We start from the raw sequence: 24359 nt of genomic DNA, 5'->3' as shown, positions 1-24359 counted from the left end.
GCGCTCCCTGCCCCAGCCCCGGCCTCCCCTGCCCGCACAGCCCTGAGGCGCGGCCAGCAGCCGCTGGCGCCGGGCTCCGCAGGAGGCAGAGGGCCGGCTGCTGCCCGGGGAGCCGCGGGGCCGCCCCGCAGCCCCGCCGCGCCGGGGCTCCATGGGCACCCGGCTCGGGCCCACAGCAGCCTGGAGAAGAGCCCGCGCGGCCTCTGGGTGCAGCAGCGGGCAGGGGCACAGCTGCTAGCCCCGCACACTGAGCACCGTGCTCAGGGGCCTTCTCCAGGGTGAGGTTGGGGATTCTCGGTCATCCTTACCAGGCACTTGCTGAACTTCCACAGCTTTTCCTCCTTCACCAGCTTTTTTATATCCCTCCTCTTCAGGAACTTGGCTGCACAAAGCAGCGTTTCCTGAGAACACTGGAGAGCAGCAGAAACGTGGAGATGGCCCCACAGCCCAGGGCACAGGAGCATCCCAGTGCCACAGCCTGGGGGAGGCTGCAGCCTGCAAGGCGCCAGGACAGGAGGCAGCCCAGCCCCCTGCCAGGGAGACAGCAGCCGGCCATAAGTCCTCACCTCAGCAACAATCTGATTCTCATCATGGCAGTGGAAGTAGAGTGGCAGCAGGCTGTGGTGCACGGGTGACTTCAGGGCATGTTTTCCATCTTCCGTTAATAACTCCAGCATCTCTTGAAAGACCATCATGGAGCTCAGCTGCACCTGGCTATCATCCTGTATGAAAGCAAGAACAAAAGAGCTCAGCATCAGCTGCTTCGGGTCCAGCAGGGCACAGGCCTGCATCTCCACAGGGCCCCAAGTGCCCGGGCAGCAGCCAGTGGCCGTGGCTGTGGGCACAGAGCCTTACGCGGTCAAAGAGTGGCAGGAGCGCCTCAGCCAGCTGCAGGGCGAGGGAGCTGGGTATTGGGGTACCATTATCCAGGAATAAATATCTGAGTAGGAGAATGGTCATCCTGATCACGTCACTATCATTTTCCTCCAGGAGCTCCACAAGACTTTCGGTCAGGCTCCACATTTTTTCGGCCTGTGTGGAACACAAGTTTCTGAAAGGCCACCCGGCTGCAGCAGGGCCTAGAGGCCAAAGCCCGTCCCGAAGCACTCGGGCAGCTGAAGCGGGAGGCAGGAGAGCTGGGAGCAGCTGCCCCGGGCCCAAAGCCCAGCCAAGCCCAAGTGACAGCGTTTTCCAGCCCCACACTGCCGGCAGGGCTTCAGCCACTGCCCCCTTCTCACCATCAAGGGATTCTTGCCCAGCACCACGAGGCCTCGGAGTGCCAAGTGACGCCTCTCCCCGTCCTCGCTCCGCAGGTTCTTTGTCATGATCTCCAGAACACTGTCGGTGCATTCCCTCAAGTCCAGGCACTCGAGGACCTGAAAGGCACAGGGCAGTGACAGGGCACCTGGCCAGCAGCAGCCCGGAACCGCACAGGGCTGGGCCCAGGCAGCAGCACAGGGCACGGGCACCGTCCCAGGCAGCTGCGGCTACGAGAGGGCAGAGAGCTGGGAGGCAGCTCAGCCAGGCAGCGCTGGCCTTCAGGCTCACCTCCACAAGGAACGCCAGGCCAGGGAAATCCCAGTATGGCATCTCTTTGCTGAGCAGGCCGAGCAGGTAGAATGCAATCCCACAACAAAAGTGTATGGATGACAGGCGAATTTCTCTGACAAGAGGAAAAAGGAAACAAGACCCTGAGCCAGTGGGGCAAACCTCTGCCAGGAGTGACACACACAGTTCACATCTTTCCTCACCACCCTCCCAGCAAGGGGCCCTGGGCCATTTGGGAGTTGGTTGCTCCAGAGCAGCCTCCTCTCCCAGCCTTTTCCAGTCTGCTTGGCCATCCCTCAGTGACAAGGGCCTCTGGCCCACAGCCACAGGGACTGTGTGGGGCACCCTGGGCACAGAGCACAAGTGGCTGGAGCAATGGGGAGAAGGGGGTCTCACCTGGCCAGCAGACCCACGGCATAGTGGTGGGTGTCAGCACAGAGCAGCGTGTCCCAGGCACCCTTGCGTTCCATTGCCACCACCACATCCTCACAGCGGAGAAGGCAGAGCAGGGACTTGAGGGTCCGCACTGCAAACCTGTGTGCAGAGCAAAGCCCAGGTCACACTGGGAGCACTGGCTCCTTCCCAGGCCACGTGGCAGGGACAGGAGCTCTAGGATGGAGCACCTGTTGGGGCTGGTGGCAAGGCCGTGTTCTTCCTGGCATCCCTTCCAGAAGGTATCCACCTCTTCTGGCATATCCAGAGTGCTGAAGAACACTTGGAAGAGCAGGTGCACAAACAGGTGTGGGAAATACACCTTCATTATACGTGGGATGCAGGGCACCTGGAGGACCTTCCACATCACCAGAGTTGCCTGCAAAGGACAAAGGCCCAGAGAGAGCGCTCAGTGCCGAGGTGTCCGTGTGGCAGGGCCCGAGCGTGGCAGGGAGAGGCCCGGAGAGACGCGGGGGGAGCAGGGGGCCTGGTGGCCCTGAAGCTGCCCCTGGGCCAGGTTTCAGGCCAGTGCCTGAGGCAGGGAGATGCAGTGGGGGAAGGAGGATGGAGAGCTGCTGGAGAGGCAGCCTTGGGGCCAGCAAAGGCCACTTGCAGAAACTCACAGCCAGGGCAAAGACACCCGTTTTGTCCCCATCGGAGGTGCACGTGCTGTGCTCCGGCCAGCTCCCCAGCACATCCAGGAGCAGCAGCTGTGCCAGCTCCGCAGTCCTGCTTGAGCCCATGATGGTTTTCCACATGGCCGCGGCAGCTCTGCAGGGTTAGAGCTCTGTCTCAGGGGGGTGTCAGACACAGCACCGCTGGGAGCTGAGCTGGCTGCCAGTTCTGCCTCTGCCCTCTGCCCCTGGCCAGCAGCAGCCAGGCAGCCCAGCCCTGTGGGGACAGAGCCCTGAGGGGCAGGGAGGGAGCACGGCAGCAGGCTTGGGGGCTGACATGCCAGGGCTGGGAAAGGGAGCAGCCAGAGGGCCCTGGAAGTCTCTGCTGCTCAGACACCTGGGCAAGGCTGTGCAGGGTGATGGGCTGGGGAGCCCTGAGCCCTCTGGGCAGCTGGGCCCTTACCTGTCACAGGACGGGGCCACACGCAGTAGTGTCATGACTGCGTCATTTGTCAGTGCTTCAGTGAGATCCAGCAGGGCCATGTCCAGCCTGTGCTCAGCGCAATCATTGGCCAGGAGCCACTGGTGGATGTACCTCACCATGGCGGGCACCTGGAGAAGGCACAGGGAGACTTGGAAAGCTGCCAGAGGGAGCAATGTCCCCAGCTTCCCCAGAGATGTTCTTCCCATCCCACCACACTGTGATGGCCTCAAAGGCTCACAAGGACCAGCAGGTGTGGCTGGGGAGGCCAAGAAGTTCCTGGGAGGATGAAACGCTGGCCACAGGCTGCTTACTTGCTTTGGATGGTAACAATCTTCCTCTACAAGCATATACAGCAGGGCAGCACTGGTCTTGCTTTGGAAGATGGGCGAGTATGGTCTGTACGCAGCGACCCTGGTGATGGTTTCTTCCTGACGAATCCTCTGGATGAATTTGCAAACGAGCTGTAGGAGAAGGGCAAGAAGCCAGGGATGTTCCATGGAGTGCTCCACACACGGTGCTCGGCCGAGCAGGGACAGCAGGCCCAGCCCAGGTGGGCATGGCTGCAGGTACCTGCGCTGTTTTGCGGAAGCGGCCACGGCTGGATTGCTGCTCTTGTGTGCGCTCCACGGCTGCATCTGGCAAAGAGCGAGCACAGCCAGAGCTGAGGGGCTGCGGGAGAGGCCGGAGAACACAGCCCAGCCCTGCGCTCCCCAGGCAGGGACAGCCCCGGGATGCCCCAGGGGGATGGAGCACGGCCACTGTGGGGTGTCTGCCTGGGCCCTCTTCTGTCCTGTCCATGGGCATTTCCCCAGGGGATGGGATGGGATGGGATGGGATGGGATGGGATGGGATGGGATGGGATGGGATGGGATGGGATGGGATATGCCACAGGATGGGGCCAAGCTCGCTGCAGGCTCCAGTCCTACGGCCCAACTCTGCCACTCACCCTCCTGTGGTGGATGGAATGGCACCACCTCTTCTGACTCCTGTACTGGGTCAGCTCCAGAGCCTTCTTCCTCCTCCTCCACCCAGACCATCCTAGGGTCTCTTGGGGGTCTCTGCTCCATGTCAGTGACTGGAGCTAATAGCAGGACCGATGCCTTGGAAAAGCTCCGGAGCACCAAGTCCCACGCTCTGCCCTCGAGGGCACTGCCAAACAGAAGCCTCGGAAGGCCACAGGTCACCAGGTCCTGAGTCTGGCCTTGAGGTCAGCTGCAGGAACAACGCCTCAGAAAAGCTCCAGGTCAGACAGGAACGAGTGTGCTGTGCGGGGGCTCCTCACAGCACCGCTCTGTCCCGTCCTGTCCTGTCGCGTGCTCCGAGCGCTGTGGAGTGTTCTTGTCACCCCCAGCTGCTATGTCACCACGTGTCACAAAGGACACACTCCTCCATTCCATGCCACCGTGACCGTGCTGCAGCGTGTCACAAAGGAACCTTGCACACACTGCCACCTGCCCTAGGGCCGCCCCCAGCCCACCCAAAGTGGCCCCGGTTGGAAGGAATCCCTGGCACCAAGTGTCTAAGGCAGCCCGACAGGATCTTTAGGAAGGGCTCAGCCCATCAGCAAACGCTGCCCTGCTCTGCGGGCTCAGGGCAGCAGAAGGAGCCGCCAGGGCTGCCGAGGCAGCCGCGCTGGCAAGGGCACGGGGCCTTCCACGGAAGCTGGCACGGCCTCCTTGGGACACGTCCCGGCTGCTGGCCATCCTAAACCCGCGGCTGTGACTGGCACAGGGAACGTGTGGGCCAGGGCAGCAATGCTGCTCTGAGCCCTGGGGCCCGGGCAGCGCTGCCATCAGCAGGTGTGGCAGAGTCCCCGCCCAAGCAGAGCTGCCACCCCCCGAGCCCTGGCAGTGCTGCTGCCCCTCTCCTGCCCCAGAGACCTGTGCCCCGGGGGGCTTCTGTGCCACAGGGAGCCAAAGCCCACGTGCACTGGGGGCTGTGCTCCTCCCTGCAGGGGCTGTTGGCAGTAGCACCTGGAGCTCTGCTGCAACACTTGGTGTCTGTCAGAAGCTCGTACTACATGCTGGAAGTGTTTTCTCATTAAAGTAATTTCCTGCAGCACAAAAGCCTCTTTACCGTGATGACACAGAAGAATCTGGCATTAAAGACTCCTCACTTCAGGAAAGCTTTACTTTCCATTTCTCAACTCAAGTAGTTCCAAAAAAGTTGCAAACTCCCCCAATCAATTGTGATGGCCTGATAACATGAGAGTTGGAAATTGCCTTCCCCTCTCAAAGCAGCAACTCATGTGCCTTGATGTCATGCATTGGGAGTCACTTTACAAACATTACACTACCCAGAGGTGAACAGAAGGCCATCTTTGCTTTCAAATGGTTTTCAATGAACGGATGGTAACATCCTCATTCCCTTAAGGAATAGAAGCTCTAAAAGAATGCAAGTCCTCTTCTTCCCTGCAGGATAATCAGGACCATGAACAGAAATAGTCACAGGTATTCTTTCTGCCCTCCATAACCAATGCTCCACCAAACCACAGATGCTGTCTTCAAAGTGACTCCAATTCCAGCCTAGACCTCTCCCCTTCCAGACAACTCTTTCCCCAACCTGCCCCCCAACACTAATCCCCCCAAACACCCGCACAGGAGCCCTCAACACCCCGCCAGGACCCCCAGCTGTCCCTGTCCCTCCGCAGAGCTTTCCCAGCCTCCAGCAGACCCCCTGGTTCCCTGCACGTGCCATGGGATGGCCCTCAGGAGGATCTGCTCCAAGGCCTTTCCCGGGAGCAAGCTCAGGCTGCCAGGCCCGTGGTTCCTGGATCATCCTTCCCACCGAGCCTTCCTGTGCACGGCTGTTCCCTTGGCACATTTGCGCTCGGCTGGGACTTCTCCACTCACCCAGGGCTGCTGCTAAAGGATGGAGAGCAGCCTGGCAAGCTCTTCCTCCAACTGCCTCTTTCCTCTTGGGGGAGGTAGAACATTCCACAGGCAAGAAACTGGTGCCTCCACAGACCCTGGATCCATGCTGGGACAGACAAGGATGTGAAGTATGTCCTATGGAAAAACTCTTTATCACTAACCGCTCGCATTTGTTCTGTCTGTTCCTTTGTTACCCGTGGTATAAAGCAATACTCACTTGTTTGTCATACACAGAGGCCCCCGCCTACACAGCTCATTCACACCATGTGGGTTCAAGTCTGATGGGTGCCTTGCACAGGTGGCACAGGGAGTCCCACCTACACGGTCCTGGGTCAGGGGCGAGTGTCCCCTTGGTGGGTTAGAGTCCCAGAGTTCGGGAGTAGTATGCTAACTGGCATTGATTAAATGTGGCTGGAATTTGGACTGGGAGCTGGTTTAGAGAGTTTATTAAGTCTGGTATAATATCGTGTGTGTGTCCATGTGTTAAATCTGTCAATGCAACATCGTTTATTCTTTGCTGATGTGAAGATAAGGAAGGGAATGTGCTCAACACTGTTACCTTTTTCCTTTGGGGATGGAATGCTATTAATTGGAGTAGAAGTAGTCAGAAAATTGAGTGTGTGTTCCAAGTTTCATCTCTAAGAATGCAAGAAGTGGAGACACAGTCTCAGAGGGAAACAGCGTTGTATGGTTGTCCTGGGTTGACTATATGATGCTTTTATCCCCAGTCGTCTTGTTCTGTTTATACTGAATAATAAGTTTTACACCTTTAAGATTCTCTTCCAGACAATGAAGAAGGGAGGGAAGAAGCGCGCAGTTTGTTTTCAGACTGCTCTCACTCCTACACAATCCTGCTCCTGGACTGTGTTGTCTGCGGATGGACAGACAGACGGACAGAGCTCCTTTTTTCCTCTTTTTTTTTTTTTTTTTTTTTTTTTTTTGCTTTTAGTTAGTTTTAGCTAGCTGAGGCAAAGAAGTTCCCTGGACTGTGATTTTTCCTTTTTCTTGGACCTGTTCAAGCCTGCTCTGCACTGAACACGCAGAAGAGCACCGGCAGCTCCACCTGTGGCCCCCTGGCCGGGCCTGGGCCGCGGCGTTTCCAGCACCAGAGAGACTGATCAGAGACTGAGTGAGCCGAGCTGCAACCCGGGGAGGGGACTGTTCTGAGTTTGCTTTTTTTTTTTTTTTTGGAGTAGCGAGAAGTTTTATTGTTTAATATTGTTTGGGTTCTATTGTTTAATAAACAGGTTTCTTTCCACTTTTTCTCCAAGGAGATATTTTCTCCCGAACCGGTTGGAGGGGGGAGGGGCAATTGGAGCTGCTTTTGTAGAGAAGCCCCTTTGGGGGTTATGTCCCAAACAAGCCCCGAACCAGGACAATGGTCTTGCAGATTGGAAATTGATTGTCTAGAGAACTTAAAATACTCTGAGGAGGTTCTGGAGGACATAGGTCCCTGGCAGCCTAGCGGGGAATTTTTCCAGCAATTGGATGATATCTTTTGGATGCTCGGAGCACCTTAAGCACTCAGACAATTTTCTAGTTTGTGGGAAAGCCCCTAAGTACCCTTTTGTGTTGTATGAAAGAGTGTGAATATGTGGAACTGCATTTGCATTGTCACCCAGAGGGGCTTGGCAGGTGAGGGACAAGGAAGAAGAAGATGGTGAGAAAGGCCAGAGTGACTCTGACACAAATGAGATTTACAAGCTGACAGGAACCAAGTGCAGGAGCTCTACCTGCATTTCCATTTTCTGATGACGGGAGTGGCAGGGAAAGCAAAGTGGCTGATGCCCTATGCTCCTTGTAACCCTCTGATCCCTTGTTTGTTGTGTAGGGGGTGTAGGGATTGTAGTCCTTGTAGTGGCCCAAACAATTGGCCCATAGAAGAGAGCAATAGCCTACTTCTCAAAACAACTGGATGAAGTGAGTAGGGGACAGCCTGAGTGTGAGCAGTTGCTGCTCTTGTTTCAAACATCCAAGAAGCCTGAGAATTCACTCGAGGTCAACAAATAATTGTATTTATCTCACATTCAGTAGCAGCACTTCTTGAGCAAAAGGGTGGGCGTTGGCTTTCACCCTCCAGATTGCTTAAACATCAGGCAATTTTGGTGGAACAATGTGGTATTACCAAACTAATCTCTTCTCTAGTTAATCCAGCAGCATTCCTGGCCACTCACCAGACAGACAAGGAACCTTTGTAGCATGACTGTATCAAGACCATGAAGTCCACTTTATTCCAGCTGCCCAGATCTTAAAGAAAGCCCAAATCCAGGAGCAGAATCTCAGTACACAGATGGGAGTGGCTTTGTAAGAGCAGATCAGTGAAAATCAGGATATACAATTAGCACAGAGCAAGTCAGCTCAGAAGGCAGAGATAATCACTTTAAGCTGTACCTTCTGACCAGCCTGAGGAAAAAGGATCAATATATGAACAGATTCCAAGTATGCCTTCAGAGTAATATGTGCCATGAAGCAGTTTGGAAAGAAAAGGACTATTGACAGCTCAAGGAAAGCAAATTAAGCATCAAGAAGAAATCTTAAAATTGCTGGAGGCAGTACTAGTACCTCAAGAGGTTGCAGTTATGCACTGCAAAGGACATCAGAAAGGACAAACAGACCCCAAAAGGGGTAACAGGTTGCAAAAAGAGCAGCAGAAGAAAGCCATGCTGAGTTTTGGGCACTAATTCCCAAAGGTAAGGAACAATATGACAATGATGTATGTCGTATAATCAGAAAGATCTAGAATTAGAAAGGAATTTATGAGCAGAATGGAAACATATTGTTTTTGCAACTCCTCAGGTATAGACAGTTATACCTGAAAAAGCATTGTGAAAATTAATTACAGATGAACATAATTGTATACACTGGGAAGAGGATGCCTTACATAATTATTTGAGAAGGACAAGAGTAAGATGCAACCTGTACTCTAGTGGAAAGCTGGTAACCCAAGGGTGTGAAATGATGTCTTAGAACCAATCCACAAACTAGGACTAGAGTTGAGCTTGGCATAGTAGACAAGGGACAATATCCTGGACAGCACTGGCAAGTTGACTTTTCTCAATTGCCAAGAAAATGGGGCTATAAATACCTTTCACCTTTCACTGATACCTTCTCAGCGTCACCTGAAGCATTCCCGACCCAAAAAAATAAAGCTAAAGAAGTTGTCAACATTTGGTTAAACAGCATAATGCCCTGGTTCAGAGTGCCTTTAGACATCTCCTGTGATCGAGAGCCACTTTTCCTAGCAAATATTGCACAGCAACTTTGCAATAATCTCCAAATCCACTGGCACCTACACATGGTGTATTGGCCACAGGCCAGCAGCCAAGTGGAAAAGAGGAATTATCTGCTAAAACAACAAATAGTCAAAACTGGACAAGGGGCCAACATACCTTGGCCCCAGGCCCTACTTTTGGCTTTATTATGGATTTGAGAAGACCAAGAACAAAAGAAAATCTGAATCCCTTTGAAATACTGTACAGAAGACCATATAAGCATAACTGTCAAGGGGAAGACATTGTACAAGTTGGGGAGGGGTATCTGCAGAACCATGCTGTGCAACTGACAAAACAGCTGCAGCAAATAAATCAACACATTTTGAGCAGAGGAGCAAGAGGATGCTCCTCTCCACAAGTCCAGCCTGGGGACCAGGTATACATCAAATCCCCTGGGGGAAAGCCTCTTATCCCAAAATGGAAAGGACTCTATTTAGTACTTTTAATCACTTATACAGCCTTTTAGGCTTGAAGCGTTCACCTCTTGGCTACACTATTCCAGAATTAAAAGACTTCTGCAAAAGGCAAGAGGAGTACACAAGTGGACCTCAGAAAGAACAGAAGAAACCAAGATGCGCTTCACACCATCATTGTCTTCCTGATATTTCTGATGGGAATCCAAGCCACAGTAGGTGACTGTCACTACCATCATGATCTCCTTGGCCTGCGAGATCCTGCTAGATGAAACACTCAAAAATATTCAGGACCTAATTGGCTAAAAGGGATTAATAATGTAAAAACTCTTTACACTATTTTAAGGATTAATGACTGAGCAGTTGAAGATTGAGGAAAACCTGACTCCATGCCAGCCTTTCTTGTCCCACCTGAAAGCAGGACCTCTATGGCGTGTGAATTTGAAACTCACAAACCTCTTTTAGTTGTGATTATTACTGTGACCATGCACATCCGTGACCTTTCTAACAAGCAGCGTGTGAATCCATTCTCATGTGATTCCTATCAGGATTTTGCGCTATGCAAATTAAAATGGGAGACTATAACCTAGCACAAGATAGTTCCCTTCTTCTGCAGGGCACAGGTGGGGTGGGAGGACCATCATCACACAGAGATACAGGAATTGAGCCTGCCAGGAATGCAACCCAACACATATTGTTTCCAGCAGGCAGCTCTTGTGCCACTAGAATAATAAATTGTCCTGTTGGTATGCTTAGTACATGGAACAGGTCTCACAGAGCATCTGCTTTTGAGAATTGAATTTCATTCTTGGCATATTCCAGGCCATCAGAAATAGTCACCAATCCAGTTGGAGGGGAAGCCGGGAGCACAATCATCATGTTAGGGTATATCATGCTCAATGTCATGACCGCGTGATGGCAACCCAGATATGAATGGACTCCTGACAGCACAACTACATCCTCTTATGGGCTGACGTACTCAGAATACTCAGCCATTTGTACTGGGAAATTTAGTAAAGTAAGTGTAATTTGTAATACTACCAGGGGCCAGTGTAAGGTTTCTGAAGGTTTCTGAAACGCTTGCCTAAAGGCAGGCAATGTATCTGAAGAAACCAGTTACCACGCCTTGGGTACTCGACAAGGAGCGAAACGGAATGGGTCACACAACAGGCATTTAAAATTAAAACAAACAACTTTACATGAGCAAAGAATGGCATAGCATGGCACCCATATGTGAAATAATATAGTCTCTCACTCTGTGGTAAGAAAAACAAATGAACAATTGTTGCTTTTAGATCCACAGTACTCTCTGAAAAAGCTGGATGTAAAGATAGAGGCTAATAGAACCAAAATTAAACAGCAATACTACCCGTTCATACAGCAAAGCCTAAAAGGCTGGGAGACATGGATACATTCCCAGACACCAAATCATAGGTCTAAAAAAGGCTTAAGGGGACAGTTTGGGTCTGAACTGGGAATATGAAATTCTATTGATCAAGAAGTCTTAATAAATGAAGCACAGTGAGTTTTTATATTGGACAGACACAAACTCCTCTCAGATCAGCCCTGCTAACACTTGCCCAAACCCACAGCCTGGCAGCTAACCTGTTAACCACCCTGGCCAACAATACACAGCAGGATTGTTTCCAGCAGTCGTTGGCTTTATGGGGAAACTACAGGGTAACATTTCTTTAGCACTTCAGTGTAGACAAGCTCAGCTGTGGCTACAGTCTGTAATCTCAGGAAAACTTAGAAAAAGGAGAGCTGGGGGAAATTGCCAAGAGAATTAACTAAATAATGCCTAAAAATGAAACCACAAAGGAGTTTGAAAAACACTTCCACACTTGGTGGCAATTGGTCAGTTTCACATAGAATGAACAGAACCCTGCAGTGTTTTACATTAACCATTAAGAATGCAACAAAATACTGTGTAATTCCAGTTTTGGCCCTTTGAGCTATAAGATCTCACGTAACTGTCACACCCATTCAGCATAATGTCTGGGCCATTTTCAACAAGAAAACTGGAAACTGGCAAACTCTTAGTATCAAAGCATGTGTGCCAAGGGATGCACTGAATTTTGTGTGCAAAAATGCAGGGCTTTGTGGGAATCCATGGGATTAGAGGATTTTAGAAAAGGTGGGAAAAAGAAAGGCCGCAGAGACAGTAAGGATAGTGAAATGCTTAAGCAGCAGAAAAGAGATATCAGCAGTAGCGAAGACATGAGAAATAGAACAATAAAGCTATGTAGTTTGGCTTTCAAAGTTGCAAAAAAGTATATTTTAGTAAATATTTAGAAGGTTAAATATGAATAGGGCTCTGTGCTTTGTCTTTTGTAAACGAACCATTGTATGAGAGAAAAAGTTGCTATTGTTTTAACCAAAGCTACGTGTGCTTCATGTGGTTGGATAGAACGACTGTCAATATGCTTTTGCTCTATGTAATTGGATGAAACTAGGTCTGAAACTATCTTATAATATGTTGTAACACTAAGTTTCCTTGGCCTTCTGTCTGGATAGCGAGCTGCTCGCATCGATCCATTGCCATAGCCATGTAATGAGACTGATGCTTTTTAAATAAACAGCTCACGACGCTGTTCAGGTGTGGTCCCGTTCCGTTCGTGTCTGTAAATAGTTGCCGGCGTCAAATGGTGCCCCTCTGTGAGGAGGATTTTAGACTAGAATAAAAAAGAAAATCTTGGATAAACTCGGGCGCCGGAGACCCAGGAGGAATACTTCATCCCTTCGCCTTCTACATCTGATGTCTTTGTAAGTAATCTTTTTCTAGGGGCTTCCTGGGTGACGAAAATGAAAAATCATTTATCTAAAACAGAATGGGACGTTTTTTACCGGCTTGAGAAAATGTTACAAGATAAAGGACGTTCAGATATCACAAAAAATGAACTGAAAGACTTATTAGTCTGGGTAAAAGCGAACACTCAAAATATAGACTTGCAGTCTGCTTTTACCTTTGTTTTTTGGGATCAAATAAACTGGAAAATCTATAATCTGTTCTCTCTCAAAAAGGACGAAACTATATACAAATTCATGCCTGTTTCCAGGGCTTTGTTAGAGTGTTTTAAACAAACTGATTGTAATGCAGACATTTCCAAACAACAGAACAAAATATCTTGTTCAGATGCTTTAAATCCATGTAATACCGAGTCACTGTCCTTTTCTGTGGAAGTTTCGGGTTCCACTCCAAGTTCCTTTCCTTCCAAAGCGTCCAGTGTCATGTCTTCCGGAGACGGCGAACCGGAACAGCTTCCATCTCGGGTCGCGTCCCCTGTTTCTTCCAGGCTTGTCAGCGTTTCTGCAGCTGAGAGCAGTTCTTCGCCCCTCCCTCTGGGAAAAAATGAACTTTTGCCGTGTCGGGAAAGTTCTTCGGAAATTTTGTTGCATTCCGGGAATGAGAATGTGCGCGAGTTCTGTTCGGGGGTGGGTGCGAGCCGCGTGAAGGTGGTAGATGAAAATCTGCCGAGGTTTCGTGATAAAGGAATTGCATGTTCTGAAACTGTACAAGCAGGGTTAGCCGAGATGGGCTTGGGATCTGTTTTGCCTGGTCGGGGAACTGTGGGGGTCACTCCTGCCACTGTTTCCTCTTCTCATGCAGACACCCCTTTGGGTTTGATTCAGGCGGGTTGTGTGTGTTGTCATTCGAAAAATCCTTTTCTAGTGAATTGTTCTGTTAAGCCTCTGCCAGGTTTTTCTGTGGCTCACCAAGCTCTTGGTACAGAGGATGAAATAGCTGTAGCTGTGACTCTGCCTTCAGAGAACAGGGCAGGGGAAAAGATAGAGGTAGCAGTCGACAGCCAGGGGTTTGAAAAGAAAGCAGGAGATTTTCGAAAGGTCCCTGTTGAGGCACCGACTGAGATTTTGAGGGATTTGAAATCTGTCTCATTTGCTGGTGAAGGAAAAAATAGCATTTCAAACCTGCAGTCTAATGTTGGTAACCCTCCAGCTGAGTCTTCGCTGGCAGGGAGACAGTGTGAAACATGCAGTAAGGTTTTAGAAATTATCAGAGATAAAAATTCAAGGACAAGTAGCCAAGCTGAGACAAATTTTGGATTTTTTCCACAATCCAGAGAATACAATTCCTCCCCGGCCACTCTTGAGAGGGCTCCGGAGGGGGCGTGGTCCATGGTTGAGCCCGCCTCTGTCCCTCTGGGCAGGGCTCCAGGAGAGGCGTGTTGTTCAGGTGTCTCTGCTAGGAATTCAGAGGCGAGTTCTCCCGCCCATCCTGGCAGAACTCCTGGGAAAGTTCGTTGCTACAGCAACGTCCCTGCCAAGAATTCGGACATTGGCAGGGTTCCCGGAACAACCACTGTCAGTGAAACTGTCAATTCTAACCCTGATCCTCCTTTAAAGCTGCCGGACTGGTCTAATATTAATCAACAATTAGAAAAAGATTTAGATTCAAAGAAACAACTCCTTGCATTACCTGTAAGATATGGTCGTAATGATGTTAACCCTAGATATGAAAGTCTCTCTCACCATGATATAAAGGAATTACGTCAGGCTTTGAAAGAAAGTGGGTTCTCTTCTCCTTATTTTAATAGTGTGTTGAAAAGTACTTTTAATTCTCACGATTTAGTCCCTGCTGATTGTCGAAATATAGCTTCACTGATTTTAACCAATTCACAATACCTTCTATGGGAATTACAATGGAAAAAACTTCTTAGTAAGTTGGTTGAAAAATATGCAAATACTGATCATGCAGATTTAGATGTTGTTCATTTAGCAGGCGATCCACCTTACCACAGAGCAGAAAATCAAGCAGTAGATTTGCCTCGATCTGTATTAGCTGATATTAAAGATGCTGCTAGGGAAGCCTTATTTTCAGTAGAGCCAGCTGGCACACATGTAAATTCTTATACCTTGATTAAACAAGGTGAAACAGAATCCTATGGTTCTTTTTTGGATAGACTAACCCAAGCAGTTGAAAGGCAATGTCCAGATGAAAAAGCTCGTTCTTATATTGTTCAAAACCTTGCTTTTGTAAATGCTAATGATGAATGTAGAAAAATTATTTTAGCTTTGCCTGATCAGCCTCCAACTGTTGTGCAGATGTTAACAGCATGCAGCAGAATAGGTGGATCACAACACCTTGCAAATTTACAGGTCAATACGTTAGAAAAAACATTAGAAGATAATTTGGCAAAACGAATGGATAAATTTGAAGAGTTTTTAGAAAAAAAGCTTGGGGAAAATTCTGTTAACACTGCACAGTTGGAATCTGATAAAAGGTCTTGTTGCTTTGCTTGTGGTAAACCAAATCATGTTAAAAAGGATTGTCCTGCGAAAATATTTCCACCAAAACAACTTTCTGTCTGCCCTCGATGCCGAAAAGGGAGGCATCTTGCTAAGCATTGTCACTCTCTTTTTGATATCGATGGCAAGCCTCTGTCGTTAAACTTCAAAAACAGCGCGCATTACCACCGCGCTCAGACACAAGTAGTGGTACCCCCTGGCAACCAGGTACCCACTCAAATGGTAATGGTACCTCAGTCATTTGTGCCTCAATCAACCAATCCACAAACGATCCCAGCTCAATATCCTCAAGCACAAGGATCGAATTGGCCTCCTCAAAATTAATTCCTCTATTAAACAATTTATGCTGGGTGAACATTCCTACTGGAATTGTCAATCCTTTTCAGCAAGGGCAAGAATTTTTAATTTTAGGCAAAGTCAATAACAAATTTCTTGGACTCTCAATTCTTCCTACTGTTGTTTCAGTAAATTCTAATGAAGAGCTAAAGATTTTAGCTCTTGCACTTGAAGTTCCTATGGTTATTCCTCCAAAAACACCTATTGCTATTGCATTTCTGTTTCCTGTGAATACCCACAAGCAAAACAATTTTCCAAAGAATTCAATCATGTGTGTACCTTCTTGTACCTCAGGTCCAGAGGTCTTTTGGGTGCAATGTTTGGACCGTGACCGACCTCAATTAACTTGTAGCCTGACTCACTGTGGTAAAACAATTTATGTTACAGGCATGCCAGATACTGGTGCAGATGTCACTGTAATTTCTCACATGTTTTGGCCTAATGACTGGAATTTAGTAGCTCCTTCAGGTTCTCTCACTGGGATTGGAGGTGCTACTGTGTGTCTGCAAAGTGCATCCATGATTAATATTACAGGTCCTGAAGGAAAGACTGCTGCGGTGCGTCCTTTTGTTGTTCAGAAGCCTCTCACCGTCTGGGGAAGAGACGTTCTTTCCCAGTGGGGAGCGAAACTAGAAGTGTAATGACAACCACGTTGAAACCTGCCACTTTAAAGATTACCTGGAAAACTGATCATCCTATATGGATTGATCAATGGCCTTTGACAGAGAAAAAATTAAATATCCTTAATAAATTGGTAAAGGAACAATTACAGCAGGGTCACATCGTCCCAACAAACAGTCCCTGGAATTCACCAGTCTTCGTCATCCACAAGAAAACATCAGACTCCTGGAGATTGCTTCATGACCTGAGGAAGATCAATGAGGTGATCGAAGACATGGGACCTCTTCAACCTGGACTGCCTTCTTTATCAATGATCCCAAGACACTGGCCTCTCGTCGTCATTGATTTAAAGGACTGTTTTTTCCACATTCCACTTCATCCTGATGATGCTCCAAGATTTGCTTTTTCAGTTCCTGTCATCAATCGAACGGAACCCGTGCAGAGATATCACTGGAAATCACTGCCACAAGGGATGAAGAACTCGCCTATAATTTGTCAATATTTCGTCGCCCAAGCTTTGTCTCCTGCTCGACAGAAATTTCCAAAATCCATGATTCTACACTACATGGATGATTTGCTCATCACAGCTTCAACGCAGGAAGAGATGGAGCAAACCCGTGCTTGTGTTGTTGCTGAAATTCAAAAGGCTGGACTTGAAATTTCTACAACAAAAATCCAGGAAGTTCCACCTTGGAAGTATCTGGGATGGAAGATGACTGAAACGACAATAACACCGCAGAAGATACAGATCCGGACCAATGTCAACAACCTGCAAGACTTGCAACAACTCTTGGGAGAAATCAACTGGGTCAGACCTGTTTTGGGAATCACCAACGATGAACTGAGTCCACTTCTCGATCTGCTAAGAGGAAGCTGCGACATCACTTCCCCAAGAACCTTAACCCCTGAAGCTCGTGCTGCACTCGACAAGATCACAGAAGCTCTCCAAAGAAGACAAGCTCATCGCTGCATTCCTGAAAAACCTTTCTTTTTTGCAGTTTTAGGAGAAAAAATGCAACTTTGTGGTCTCATTTTTCAGTGGGACCCTTCTGAGCCTGATCCTTTGTTGATAATAGAATGGATTTTTCTTCCCTACAGGTCTCCAAAGACAATTTTCACAGTCTTAGAAATGATTGCACAAATTGTAATTAAGGCCAGAACCAGATTGTTAACTTTAGCAGGCCAAGAATTTGCAGTTATCTATTTGCCATTGAAAAAAGACTATCTTAATTGGGCAATGCAAAATTCTGATGATTTACAGTATGCTTTCTTGGGCTTCCCAGGTGCTTGTTCTGTTCACTACCCATCTCACAAACTATTGCAGGCAAAATTGAGTTTTAGAGAAAAGCCTAAATTAAGTGAAGAACCTTTGAATGCAGTCACTCTCTTCACTGATGGCTCTGGCAAAAGTCACAAATCGGTCGTAACTTGGTTGAACCAAAAAACTAATGCCTGGGAGTCAGACATTCAAATAGTAGAAGGGTCACCTCAGATTGTTGAGCTTGCTGCTGTGGTTCGAGCTTTCCAGCTCTTTCCTCAACCTCTTAACTTGATAACAGATTCTGCTTATGTTGCTAATGTAGTTAGGAGATTAGAAGGGTCAATTTTAAAAGATGTTAGTAATGATACTTTATATCGTTGGCTTTCATGTCTTTATACAACTTTGCAATATAGAACTAATCCATATTTTGTTTCTCACATCAGGGCTCATTCTTCTCTTCCTGGATTTTTAGTGGAAGGAAACGCGAGAGCGGACAAACTGACGATGGTCATTTCAAACACTTTGCCAAACATTTTTGAACAAGCAAAACTGAGTCATGCCTTTTTTCACCAAAACGCACAAGCACTTGTGCGAATGTTTCAAATTACTAAAAGTCAAGCTAAAGCTATCATCAATACTTGCCCTGACTGTCAGCTTGTGCAACCTCCTGTTTCCACAGGAGCAGTCAATCCACGAGGTTTGCAAAGCCTGCAGTTATGGCAAACAGATATCACTAAATACCCTTCCTTTGGCAAATTTAAAAACATTCATGTTTCAGTAGACACATTCTCTGGTGCTATGTTTGCTTCTCTTCACACAGGTGAAACAGGCAATCACGCCTGTCATCATTTTCTGCAAGCTTTTGCTTCATTGGGTGTACCCCAAGAAGTAAAAACTGACAATGGTCCCGCATACATATCTCAAAAATTGGCCACATTTCTAAAAGAATGGGGTGTTCGTCACATCTTTGGTGTTCCTCACTCTCCCACAAGCCAAGCAATTATTGAAAGGGCACATCAAACACTAAAACGCATTTTAGATCAACAGAGAGGGGGAGCAGAGGTCACACCTCAGATGAGACTGAACAAAGCTTTGTATGTTTTTAATTTCCTAAACAGTTCATTTGCAGAACCCGATCCACCAATTTTTAGGCATTTTTCAAATAACACTCAGGCAAAACTGAAAGAAAATCCACCTGTTTTAATTAGAAACCCTGAATCTGGACAAATTGAAGGTCCTTTCCGATTAATAACCTGGGGCAAAGGGTATGCTTCTGTCTCTACAGGTGCTGGAATTAGGTGGGTCCCAGCCAAGAACGTCAAACCATATCGCACCCCAGAACGTGCTGACGAGTCCAGAACCGAGGAAGCAAGTACGCAGACGTGAGCCGAGCAGAGGGATCCCGGGTCACGCCTGACGTTCCTTGTGCATCGGTGGAACCTGCAAATTCTGGCTTTGTGTTAATGTTATTTATAAGTGTGTCAATTGTATGTCAAATGTTTGTTTTGTAGAGCTGATTTTTGGCAAAAGTTTAGGTTTTTGTTTTTGTTGAAAGCAAAATTTTAAAAAATTGATATATATGTAAGGATTCTGCCAAAACTTAGCTCATGGATAAGATGAAGCAAATGCAAGTTGTATGTTGGTATTGGTGGGTTTTAATTTCCTTTTGTCGTGCAGATTTGCCTGTGGAACAACCGAAAACTAATGTTTGGGTGACCTTAGCCAAGGCAGCCGGCTCAGATACCATATGTTTGTCTAATTCGGAACCAGAAAAACCTTTCTCAACCTGTCTAGTTGGTGTGCCAGTAAAAGAGTTGCCTTTAGTCAAAAAACAATCCAATGGTAAGCCAGGTGAAATTGACAATGGGAACAATCCCACAGTGAATTGGAACATTTGGGCCAAAAAACTTCCTAGGGCAGCTTCTGAACCCCAAGAATTAGAAATCCTTGGTTCTTTGACAATGGATTTTTGCTTTACCTTCATAGCAAATGCTTGGCAAAAAGGTGATCCTCCAAATTTCAATGTTACTCCTCATTACTTTGCATATAGAAATTTGAGTTTTTGGTGCAATTCTTCAAACAGTTGGGATGTGCTTCCTGAGGCTGACCTATATCCCCGGCAATTGCCTAAGGGATATTGGTTCATTTGTGGAGACAGGGCTTGGCAAGGCATTCCGGCACACCTTGAAGGTGGCCCTTGTAGCATTGGGATGCTCACTGTAATCGCACCCTCAGCTAAAGCGGTCATGAAAAGGAAACAAAGGAAAACAAGATCTGCTCATCATTACGATGAGAACTGTCAGAGTGATTTCATGCCTTGGAAAGCTGCAAGAAGGGTTTCAGCAAGTATATTTTTACCCCAATTGACTTCAGCAGTAGCTTTGAAACAATTAGATCGAGTTGGGTGTTGGCTGAGCAAGCAAACGAATGCCACATCCTCTGCCATTAGTGATATGTTGACCGATGTTGATAGTGTTAGACATGCTACCCTTCAAAATAGAGCAGCAATTGACTTTCTTTTACTGGCACAAGGGCATGGTTGTGAGGAATTTGAAGGACTGTGTTGTATGAACCTGTCCGATCATTCGGAATCCATTCACAAGAGCATACAAAAACTGAAAGACTTGACAGCCCAAATTAAAGAGGGTAGTGAATCCTGGTTGGATGATCTGTTCCAAGAATGGAGCTTTGCACCTTGGCTAAGGCAACTTTGCAAGATAGGTCTCTGTATATTGGGTGTTTTGGTAATGATGTTGATAGTAATCCCCTGCATACTTCAGTGTGTGCGACGGATGATGAACAAAACAGTCAAAGAAGTTTTTGTCATACAAGAGAGAGAAATAAGAAGTAGAAGCACAGAGAGTGTTAGAAATCTCACAGAAATGACGGATGAAGGTATAGAAATGGAGGAGGGTTTTGAGTTAAGACCCTGGAATCGACAAGAATTTTTTGAACAATGACTTATAACTATTGTCAGACATGATTCATATCTTTTCACTGACTGGGCCTTCACAGCATTAAATTGCTGTGCTGTAACATAGCGATTTTTAGAGTCTGCAAGAATAAGCCTCAAGCAGATAGTAAGCAAAAGTGTTATAGTAAGGCTATGAAACGCAAGTAGTGGACCACATGGTTTTGAAGATTTCTTTTTGAGTCAACAGAGAGGGGGAATTGTGGGAATCCATGGGATTAGAGGATTTTAGAAAAGGTGGGAAAAAGAAAGGCCGCAGAGACAGTAAGGATAGTGAAATGCTTAAGCAGCAGAAAAGAGATATCAGCAGTAGCGAAGACATGAGAAATAGAACAATAAAGCTATGTAGTTTGGCTTTCAAAGTTGCAAAAAAGTATATTTTAGTAAATATTTAGAAGGTTAAATATGAATAGGGCTCTGTGCTTTGTCTTTTGTAAACGAACCATTGTATGAGAGAAAAAGTTGCTATTGTTTTAACCAAAGCTACGTGTGCTTCATGTGGTTGGATAGAACGACTGTCAATATGCTTTTGCTCTACGTAATTGGATGAAACTAGGTCTGAAACTATCTTATAATATGTTGTAACACTAAGTTTCCTTGGCCTTCTGTCTGGATAGCGAGCTGCTCGCATCGATCCATTGCCATAGCCATGTAATGAGACTGATGCTTTTTAAATAAACAGCTCACGACGCTGTTCAGGTGTGGTCCCGTTCCGTTCGTGTCTGTAAATAGTTGCCGGCGTCAGGCTTGACAGAGAGGATTGGTGTCTGCACACTGAGGACAGCCCTTGTATTTGTGAAATGAGCCCAGTAACCCATGCACAGTCACAGGTATGTTATGTGGGAAGGGGATGTGCCTGGGTGAGATCTGCTTGCACAACTATTACAACAGATTCATTAAATGAAACTGCTAATGGTACTACCTTCTCTATTTGTAATTCACAACCAAAAGTGGATGTGACTTGAGCTGCACCACACAATAACTTCTCTTCAGATTATGCAGAATGTGTATGACGTGTATCATGAAGCACCCAAATTCCAAACTGGAAGGAACATTGATGTTCCAAAACAAATATTGTACCAGCCTAATATATAATGGCTAGTGGCAGAAGTCAAAAATGCATCTCACAGAGCCTTATGGACACTCAAATTGGTATCAAAGAAGTTACCAAAATCATCACTAAAATACAGAAAGATAGAGAACATCATGAGTCAGATGTCTTCTTGTGATGGACAAATCTGCAATCACCAACAGCTCCTCAGATTTTTAGCTTCCTCAGAAAACCAGTTCTAATTTTTAAAAAAATTAACCCTCCTCTAAATCATCATGAACCTATGGATGTGGTAGAAAATGAAAAGAGCAGCATAACAGTACATATGTCCTGTGGACTGTGGAGGGAATCTTGCAAAAGAATTTGCATCAGGATAAAGAGAAGGGGAGGATGAAACAAAGCCTTTGTTTGACACAAGCACAAGCAATTCACATAAGCAAACAAGTACTTAGCACAGACACAGGGAAGTACTTAGCACCAGTTAGCATAAGAAAAACCTGGCGGGCCTAACTTGACAGGAGAAGGACTTGAAAAAAGCTTTAGACACATTCTAGCAGAAGAAGGAAGGGCAAGTAGGCAATGAGCCCTGTGCAGGGAAGCCATGAGGAAGAAGTGCTGCTTTAGGGCATGGAGACCGCTCTGGCCAGCGCCTGGACATCAGCTTCAAGTACAGGAATCTGACAGAATGTATTTCTAACCCCCTGCCGATGCAATCACCTCGGCAGGGTAAAGATGGATGGTATTTTTCACACAATTCCTACATCAACCCACTGAAATTTATACATGGCAGAGAAGCATTTTGGTGGGGTGCAGACCCCTGCCCTCCCGTCAGCTCAAGAAAAGGGCTTTTGGTGGACAGTGCATTTGTCTGCAGATTTCTTTGAATTAGGGAGACCCCTCGGGACTGCTGTATCCTGAGGGAACACCATGGGCCCTGACCTGTGCCTCAGCTTCCAGGGCTGCTCTTGGCCAGCATCCTGACGTGGATGCAGGACAGCTGCCAGGCACTGCTGGGACCCAGCGGGACAGGACCGGCTATCTCGTGTCCACGTAGCCCCCCTCAAAAAGCCAGGGCCACCCCGAAACCAGACAAAGGCTCACGTGTCAGCAGAGAGGAGCAAGGAGCACTGGGCTCCTCTCAGGGGATCTCAGCGTGGTGCTCCAGTGGGAAGGGCAGGCAGGCCACCCACCTTCAGGGCATCCCCTGCATCAACAGGGCGTGCATTTTGTCCTTTTCATCCCTCCACACCAGAACCAGGCCTGACATCTCCTCCTCTGCAGTTTTTCCACTTAGGACGTCATCTCACACTTGGCCAGCGCATCAGATGAGGCCGCAATGGCTTCTGATACCACCTCCATGCCAACCACAGCTCCATTGTGTGCTGTTCCTCTTTCACAGGTTGACTTCCCATCAACTGACCAATCCATTGTTTCTCTCAAGGGTCACATTCCCACCAGTTCAACCATAAGGTTTCCTTCACTGTCTGTTCTTCATTATCTTGCTGACGTGCACAGCAGCAGATCAAATGTGGCAGGGCCTTAGACACGACTTGGCTCCTGACACACAGGCTTCTTGTGCCACTGCTGGCCTTCCGTGTGCTCAGCAGGATCTGTACCTGCACAGGGTTGTGGAACTGCACCTTCAGCACAGGGACCGTGCCAGCCTGAGCTGCCCTCGTTCCTCTGGGTCTGTGCACAAAACACGGCGTGGCAGAGAACGGCAGCAGGGGCCTGTGTGTCCCAGGGCCCCGGATTTGTTCTGCTGCAGCTCCACAGGGATGCAGGCAAAGTGAAGAAGCCAAACTGTTTACTAATGGAAGGTGAAGCAAAGGAGTGAGCTGGGTGGGGAAAAGGGGAAGGGCAGGATCTGAGGACTAGAGGGAAAGAGCCGTGAAAAGGGAGGGAGAATGGAGGGAAAAAGAAGGGATGGGCAGAGTCTGAGGGCTGGAGGGAGGGAGCTATCTATAAGCAAGGAGAGGGCTGGAGCCATGCAAGTTTCCCACAGGCTCAGCTGTGCCAATCATCAGCTGTGCCTGGAGCTCCAGCTGGTCTCTTCTGGTCTCAAGGCAGTCTCATCTTCCATGGCATTTGCAGGTCTTCAACAAACTCTGGTTCTTCTGAGCCAGTTCTGCAGCTCTCCCACTGACTATCTGTTGAACTAACATGTATGCCGGGGAAGGGCTGTCATCTCTCCTCAGGGCTTGAAGGGCTGGAACGGAGAGGAACAGAGCCACAGTCAGAGCCTGGATCTGTGGGAATCCTAGGAGACCGTCCTGCCAGGGCCATCCCACCCAGCTCTGGCCATGGCCACAAGAGAGGGGGTGTCAAGTGGATCAGTTGGCCACGAATCTGCCGCCCCCCCCTTCTAGGCCATTCCCACTGACTAAGAAGATACCTTTGGGCAACTCAAAAGATTTCAAGAGATTTTCTAATGCTCTCCCAAAAAGATTGGGTGACTCCGTGAAACCTTGCAGTAGCACCATCCACCCAAGCTGTTCCCTTCTACCTGTATCCGGATCTTCCCACTCAAAGGCAAAATAATCTCTACTGCCCTCATCCAAAGGGCAAGTCCAAAAGGCATCTTTCAAATCCACTACACCGTACCAGGTGTAATTAGGGGGCAATTGACTCAACAAAGGATATGGGTTAGCTACTATGGGAAAAGGAGGAATAGTTCTTTGATTTATTGCCCTTAAATCTTGAACCAGTCTGTAGCTCCCGTCACATTTCTTTACCGGTAAAATGGGAGTATTATGGGGTGGCATGCAAGGTTCTAATATTCCTTGCCATATTAAATTTTCAGTTACTTGTTTTAAGCCCCTCCGCCCCTCCAGTGATATTGAATATTGCTTCCCTCAGATTGGTATTTCTGGATTTTGTATTTCACCTTGAATGGGCGGAATGTTCAACCTCCCTACTTCACCTGAATGCCAAAAGGTATTATTAATTTCCAGATTATCCTCTTCATTTAAAGAATAGATTTTGAGTTTTCCTTCACAGGGGTTTATCTGTATTCCCAAGGCTATTGTTAAATCTCTGCCCAACAAATTATTCTCAGCCTCCGGGAGCAACAATAAGTCACTCACTCCAAATCTGTCATCTGTCTCTATTTGCACCCCTTTAAATACAGGAACTGAAAAAGCCTCTCCCTTAATTCCAATTACTGGAATTTTCTCCTGACTTATCTTACATCCCTGTGGTAATTTCCTTACTGT

The 24359-nt window shown here is 47.7% G+C and overlaps 1 long non-coding RNA gene across 1 annotated transcript; it reads left to right on the top strand.

Annotated features, from left to right (window-relative positions):
* The first annotated feature begins 11737 nt into the window (after nt 1-11737).
* Nucleotides 11738-20789, top strand: LOC135288543 (uncharacterized). Its single transcript, XR_010351608.1, has 2 exons — nt 11738-12402; nt 18408-20789. It is a non-coding gene; the product is annotated as an uncharacterized LOC135288543 (long non-coding RNA).
* Nucleotides 20790-24359: the final 3570 nt, after the last annotated feature.

The sequence above is a fragment of the Passer domesticus genome, chromosome 33 (assembly GCF_036417665.1).
Source record: "Passer domesticus isolate bPasDom1 chromosome 33, bPasDom1.hap1, whole genome shotgun sequence".
NCBI classification, from domain to species: Eukaryota; Metazoa; Chordata; class Aves; order Passeriformes; family Passeridae; genus Passer; species Passer domesticus.
Note: the sequence above shows the minus strand (reverse complement) of the source record. Positions and strands in the feature narration are given on the sequence as shown.